The 7,583-nt window shown below is 41.6% G+C and overlaps 1 long non-coding RNA gene across 1 annotated transcript; it reads right to left on the bottom strand.

Annotated features, from left to right (window-relative positions):
* Positions 1-332: 332 nt before the first annotated feature.
* LOC129533245 (uncharacterized) lies at positions 333-7,226 on the bottom strand. Its single transcript, XR_010133350.1, has 3 exons — positions 6,945-7,226; positions 1,250-1,369; positions 333-694 (listed from the first exon to the last, which is right to left on the bottom strand). It is a non-coding gene; the product is annotated as an uncharacterized lncRNA (long non-coding RNA).
* Between the last annotated feature and the right edge of the window lie 357 nt (positions 7,227-7,583).

Genomic DNA, 7,583 nt, shown 5'->3' with positions numbered 1-7,583 from the left:
TTTTGTAAAGCACTTATGGAGATAACTTCCCTGAATAAACACAGAGTAAAAGATATTTCCTGTACTTCCTTGAAAACAACAATGTTGTGGGGACCTTTAAAAAAATTGAAGTGCGGCTTATATACTGCAAGGTGCACATATTTTAAACACATAACTTGACGATTTTTAAGCATATGTCTAAACCCAAGTAACTACAATTCAGATCAAGAAACAGAACATTTTCATCACCCAGAAGATTCCCTTATGCCTCCCACTTCCCCATCAGTAACCATTTTCCTTCTCAGAGGTAAGTGCTGATGTCTACCAAAATGGATTAGTTTTTTGTCTTAAGCTTTATTATTTTTTCTTTTATTTCTTTAAATAAAGTCTCTTATAAATTTATTTCCCCAACAATTTGTCATTAGGATAGCATTGGCTTTCACCTAGATAACAAGATTTTTCAGCACAAATATAAAGTTTTCTGTAAGTAGCATCCAGTAGTTACTCCTACGCTGAATCCAAAACCTCTTATTTTGCATGTCATTCTTTCCTAGTCTTCAGTTGCACAGTGGAAGAGGAAAAGGGTGGAAGAGCAGAGGAAGAGAGGGTGCTATTTTATCAGGGACAATGAGAATTCAACATGGCTGGGGAGGCCTCAGGAAACTTACAATCATGGCAGAAGGCGAAGGGGAAGAAAGGCACCTTCTTCACAAGCCTGCAGGAGGGAGAATCATCTTAACCTTTATTTAAAGGAATCAAACAGTATACACTTTTGTGTTTCTGGTATCTTTTGCTCAATAATTATGTCTGTAAGATTTATCCATGCTGTTGTGAGTTTTAATAGTTTGTCCTTTTATATTGTGTCATATTTCAAGCTCTGAACATCCCAACATTTGTGTATCTTTCTGCTATTGATGGACATTTGAGCTGTTTCCAGTTTGGATCTATTATGAACACTTTGGCACATATCTCTAGGGGACACAGAACACTCATTTTTTTGGTATATATACCTAGGAGTAAAATTGCTGGGTCATGGGGTAGGTGAATATTTAGCTTTGGTAGATATTTCCATTATCGTCTACGAAGACAGATTTTGAAAAGCTAAAGTTGGTCAGGCACGGTGGCTCATGCCTGTAATCCCAGCATTTTGGGAGGCCAAGGCGGGTGGATTACCTGAGGTCAGGAGTTCAAGAGCAGCCTGGCCTAGTTGGTGAAACCCTGTCTCTACTAAAAATATTTTTAAAAATTATCCAGGCATGATGGTGGGCACCTGTAATCCCAGATATTCGGAAGGCTGAGGTAGGAGAATCGTTTGAACCCGGGAGATGGAGGTTGCAGTTGTGAGCCGAGATCATGCCACTTGCACTCCAGCCTGGGCGACACAGCGAGACTGTCTCAAAAAAAAAAAGTCACTTAATTATTTATTCGATAAATGGTAAATGCTACTATGCATCACGTACAGTCCTAAGTCCTGAGTTGGAGAAGTTCCAGGGTTAGTCAATTGAGAGAATCAAAGACATTAGGGACCACTTTTTCTTTTTACCCTCTTTAGAGTGTTTTAGGGCACTGAACTTCATCTCTTCATTCCTACCCTCATGGTCTTAAGATGGTCTCTGCAGTTTCTCATATTATATTAATATCATTACAAGATCTCATCCACATACAAAAAGCAGGTGAGGAGAAGGGGAACGGTTCTCCTTGTGTGTGCATTTTATTTTATTTTTTAATAAAAAAAAAAAAACTTTCTCGTAACTCTCCAGCAAGCTTTCCCTCTGGCCCCATTGGCCGGGTTAGGTGATATGCTCATGCCATAGCAGCAAAGTCTGGATGAAGAGTTTCCAATGACTGGGTGTGGTGGCTCATGCCTGTGATAGCAGCACTTTGGGAGGCTGAGGGAGGAGGATTGCTTGAGCCTAGGAGGTCAAGGTTGCAGTGAGCCGAGATAGTGCCACTGCACTCCAGCCTGGGGCAACAAAGCAAGACCCTGTTTCAAAAATTTAAAAAAGTTTCCAGCATTTTCCTTCTTTTTGAGTTTCCAGCATTTTCAACTTCTTTAATGAGATGCATGTTCAGCCAGCAAAGAAGAAGAAGAAAAATGGTTATAGACAAGCAACCAACAGTATCTGCCATAGCTATTTTATAGCTGTTTAAACTTGGGTAAGTAACTTACTCACTTTCTGGCTTTTTCATCAGAAAAATGGGAACAATAACAATTGCTTTAAAGATCAGGATCAGTATTAAGTGAAAAAAAAAAACATGTGATGTGATAGGTATCAAATAAATACTAATACCCTCCCTTTATACTATTCTTACTCCTCTGGTGCTCAACATTTGTGATTTCATCAATTGTCCAAATAAAACACCAGTTGAGAAAACTGAAGAGAAGAAACTAAGAGAATGTATTTAATGTTGTGATATGTGTATGTAATTTATAAATTATATGGCTGGAGAAATTGCAGTTTATTATTTTAGGATGCAAAATAGACTGTGGAAATCTGAATCAGTTACAGGGAGATGTATTGCAGTTAAACGAATTGTTTTGCTTCACAAATACATGAAAAAATATAGTCATGTGAAGGATATTGGATACCAAATGGACTTTAACTGTTTGTTTTAACAGCTCATGAAAATATGGCGGTGCTTTTATGGCTGCAATGAATTTTAGGAATAGGAGACTTCACTGAAGCTTTCTAGCACTAAATCTTTTTAGTGGAGACCTAAGAGACTTAGTATGCTGGTGTCTCTCCATGCATCCTGGTGGCCAGTTCCTCCTCTGCTCTTATTCATGCTTTTCTAAAAACTGGAGGTTGTGAGGATGGGTGGAAGGGGTGATAATTTCAAGAGCTGGTGCCTAGGAAAGTCGTGTCATCCCTCATGAGCTTCATTTGCTTTTCTTAAGTTGATTCTCATTTTTTTTTTTTTTTTGAGACAGAGTCTGTCTCTTGTCACCCAGGCTGGAGTGCAGTGGTGCAATTGTGGCTTACTCAGCCTCGACCTCTTGGGCTCAAGAGATCCTCCTGCTTCAGCCTCCTATGTAGCTGGGACTACAAGCCTATGCCATGTTACCTGACTATTTTATTTCTTTTTTGTAGAGACAGCGTCTTGCTATGTTGCTCATGCTAGTCTCAAACTTCTGGCCTCAAGAGATCCTCCTGCCTCAGCCTCCCAAAGGGGTTACAGGTGTGAGCCACCGCACCTGGCCAATTCTCATTTCTTAAATACAAGCCTTTTCCTCTTCCTGTGTAGGGTATATGATGGCTTCTTTGGAATTGACTTTAAAAGCGGGAAGATCTGGGAGGCCAAGGCAGGAGGATCACTTGAGCCCAGGAGTTAGAAGTCGTAGTAAGATATGATTGTACCACTGCACTTCAGCCTGGGTGACAGGGTGATACCCTGTAAAAAAAAAAAAAAAAAAAAAAGATAAAAGAAAAAAGACAGGAAGACTTTGTGGGTATATAAAATTCTTTTATTTCAATATTAGAAATTCAGCTTAACTTCTTATCCATAAAAAGGGAATTGATGGCCAGGCATGGTGGCTCACGCCTGTAATCCCGGCACTTTCAGAGCCTGAGGTGGGTGGATCATGAGATCAGGAGTTCAAGACCAGCCTGGCCAAGATGGTGAAACCCCATCTCTACTAAAAATACAAAAATTAGCTGGGCGTGGTGGCGGGTGCCTATAATCCCAGCTACTCAAGAGGCTAAGGCAGAGAATTGCGTGAACCTGGGAGGCGGAGTTTGCAGTGAGCCGAGATGGCACCACTGCACTCCAGCCTGGGCGACAGAGCAAGACTCCGTCTCAAAAAAAAAAAAAAAAAGGAATTGGTTAGCTCACACAACTGAAAATCTAGGTCATATTTGACTTCAGACGTGGCTAGATCCAGGAGCTCAAAAGTGTCAAAGAATTGGTTTGCCTGTTTCCTGTCTTGCCTGCTTTCCTCTATAGTGGCTTCGTTCTCAGACAAGCCAGTCTCTAGAGGTAACAAAATACCTGCCAGTAGTTTGTCTTCTCGGCAAACTCAGAAAAAAAATACCTTCTTTCTCCAGTAGTTCCACAAAAAGGTATCTACTCTGGAGGCCAAGGCTAAGGACAGGGCTGATTCTGAGCCAGAGGGCACCAGTATAGGTAGAGCAGCAGTTTCTAGTTGGCATCAAATTGGGCAGTGCTTATGCTTCATCTCTTGTTAACAATTTTGAAGTAAGAAGTGGCAAATGACTTATCCTTTTGGGCTTTTGGTAACTTTCATTTCATTTCATTCACCTTCATCTTCATTTTTCCCTTACCTCTTTCTTTTGCCCTTCTAAAATCTCAGTAAGTGGGTGGGTGAGATTTGATCCTAATTGGGGTAAAATGAGGGTGATACAGTCATAGTGGTGGTTATTGTGCCTTTGGAAAGTGGGGCCTGGTTATACCAGTCCTAGTTTTCCACCACAAATTCCCTTGTCCCCTTTAGTTGTCTTAAAGAGCATGGACAATAGAGCTAGAGCTCCTGGTCTTAAGATCAGGCATTTCGGCTCTGCCCTTATGAGCTGTGTGACTTTGAGCTATTGCTTAACCTCTCCGTGTCTCTGTTTTTTTACCCGTAAAATGAAGATAGCAACAGGGAATTGTTGAGAGGATTAAACAAATTAATATATATAAAATACTTATGTGATAGACTGGATTTTTAATTACCTATATATAATCAGCTGTGGGAAGAATGTACCTCCCCATCCCATTTGAAGTTAGACTTAGTCTTTCTTTGTAAGGCAGTATCTCACTCTGTCACCCAGGCTGGGGTGCAGTGGCACAATCATAGCTCACTGCAGCCTCAACCATCTGGGATCAAGAGATCCTCCCATCTCAGTCCCCTTGAGTAGCTGAGACTACAGGTGCATTGCCACCACACCAGGCTAATTTTTCAATTTTTTGTAGTGATGGGGTCCCACTGTATTGCCCAGGCTGGTCTTCAACTCCTGGCCTCAAGCAATCCACCTACTTCAGCCTCCCAAATTGCTGGGATTACAGGTGTGAGTCACTGTGCCTGGCCTTAGAAATTTCTTAAAGGAAGATTTACAAATGGCCAATAAGCACATGAAGATACTCAACCTCAGTAGCCATCAGAGAAATGCAAACCAAAATCACAGTGAGATACCACATCATACTTACTAGTATAGTTATAATAAAAAAGCCAGCCAGATAGGCCGGGCGCTGTGGCTCATACCTGTAATCCCAGCACTTTGGGAGGCTGAGGCAGGCGGATCATTTGAGGTCAGGAGTTTGAGACCAGCCTGACTAACATGGTGAAACCCCATCTCTACTAAAATACAAAAATTAGCCAGGCGTGGTGGCAGGCATCTGTAATTCCAGCTACTCGGGAGGCTGAGTCAAGAGAATCGCTTGAACCCAGGAGGCAGAGGTTGCAGTGAGCTGAGATCATGCCACTGCACTACAGCCTGAGTGACAGAGTAAGATTCTGTCTCAAAAAAAAAAAAGAGCCAGATAATAACAAGTATTATCAGTATGTGAAAAAATTAGAACCCTTGGTGCAATGGCTCACACCTATAATCCCTGCACTTTGGGAGACTGAGGTAGGAGGACTGCTTGAACTCAGGAGTTTGAGACCAGCCTAGGCAACATAGTAAGACTCCCATCTTTATATTTTTAAAAAATGAATGAATAATTAAAAAAAAAACAGAACCCTTATACACTGTTGAGAGGATATAAAATGGTGCAGCTGCTCTGAAAAACTGTTCAACAGTTACTATAAAAACTCTCTGGAAAACTGTGTGGCAGTTACTCTGAAAGTTAAATATAGGTTTACCAAATGACCCATCAATTTCACTCCTAGATATAGACCCAAGACAATTGAAATGATATAAATTGGTATAATATTTCTGGGATGTAATCCTATTTGACCCATAAATTCTACCTCTGGTAATATATTTTAAGGAAGTATATATTTTCTTTTTTTTTTCCCCAGGCTATTCTCAAACTCCTGGGCTCAAGTGATCCTCCCACCTCATCCTCCCAAGTAGTTGGAAGTAAAAGCAGGCACCACTGCACACAGCTCTAATAAAATATATTCAGACAAGAATGCAAAATATATGTATAAGATGTTCATTGACATATTGTGTAATAAATTTGGAAATAACCTCAAAGATCTATCGATAAGAGATAAGTTATGACACAGTTTCTATTAGGCAGTGGAATACCTAGCACTTATTTAAAAGGATTTCGTTGACAGCTGGGTGTAGTGGCTCACACCTGAAATACCAGCACTTTGGGAGGCCATGGCAGATGAATCTCCTGAGCTCAGAAGTTTGAGACCAGCCTGAGCAACATGGCAAAACCCAGTGTCTATCTAAAATACAAAAAATGAGCCAGGCGTGATGGCACACACCTGTGGTTCCAGCTACTTGGGAAGCTGAAGTGGGAGGATCTCTTGAGCCTGGAAAGTGGAGGTTGCAAGGAGCTGAGATCACTTCACTGCACTCCAACCTGGGTTACAGAGTGAGACCCTGTCTCAAAAAAAAAAAAAAAAAAAAAAAAAAGAAGAAGAAGAAGAAGATAAGGCCAGGAGCAGTGGCTCACACCTGTAATCCCAGCACTTCGGGAGGCTGAGATGGGCAGATCACTTGAGGGTAGGAGTTCGAGACCAGCCTGGCCAATATGGTGAAACCCCATCTCTACTAAAAATACAAAAATTAGCTGGGCATGGTGACTGGTGCCTGTAATCCCAGATACTTAGGAGGCTGAGGTAGGAGGATCACTTGAACCCGGGAGGCAGAGGTTGCAGTGAGCCAAGATCATGCTACTGCACTCCAGCCTGGGCAACAGAGTGAGACTATGTCTCCAAAAAAAAAAAAAAAAAAAAGAGGATTTTGTGTTACTGGGCTGATGATCCTTTTACCCTGTAATTTTTATCTTGTTTGGAGATGGAATGAACAGACTAGGACAAACATCTGCTTTTCTTATTCACTCACCTCTGGGCCCAGTTCCTAGAAGATACCACATATTTGAAGCAACAAAGGAGAATGTGCAATGTTTGCAAATTCCTTTTCTACAGTTCCTGGTTGTTGAAGGCTATGTTGAGTTGCTTTCTATGTTTCTATTTGACAGTTGGGGGTGAAAGATGCCCTTCAGTGTCCCAAATGAGAGAAGAGAATTTTAACTGGGAGTGGCCAAGGTTCACAATTTCAGCCTGGAGGAAAGTAAATTAAAGAGGTAAGGGCAGCTCCCACCTTGGAAAGACAATCTCCGCAGGCCTGCAGAAACAGACCTGCAGAATACCAGAGGCCCCTTGTCTACTCCCAGATCACTGAGAGAGTTTCCCTAACTTGAGGCTCAGCAACATTTGGTATCCTACATTTAGGCAGAGGGTTGCAAACAGTAGGGGCAAATACTTGAACTCTGCTTAGCACTGAGTGGTCTTTGCTGCTTTTGGTCCTGAAATTTCTACCATGTTCCAATGAATCTAAGTACAATCTAGTCTTGGGGTCAGGTGGGGTAGCCAGCCTAAATTTTGGGATTTTTGTTGTTGTTGTTGTTTGTTTGTTTTGAGACAGTTTAGCTCTTGTTGCCCAGGCTGGAGTGCAGTGGCGCGATCTTGGCTCACTGCAACC

This window comes from Gorilla gorilla, chromosome 3 (genome assembly GCF_029281585.2).
Source record: "Gorilla gorilla gorilla isolate KB3781 chromosome 3, NHGRI_mGorGor1-v2.1_pri, whole genome shotgun sequence".
NCBI classification, from domain to species: Eukaryota; Metazoa; Chordata; class Mammalia; order Primates; family Hominidae; genus Gorilla; species Gorilla gorilla.
Note: the sequence above shows the minus strand (reverse complement) of the source record. Positions and strands in the feature narration are given on the sequence as shown.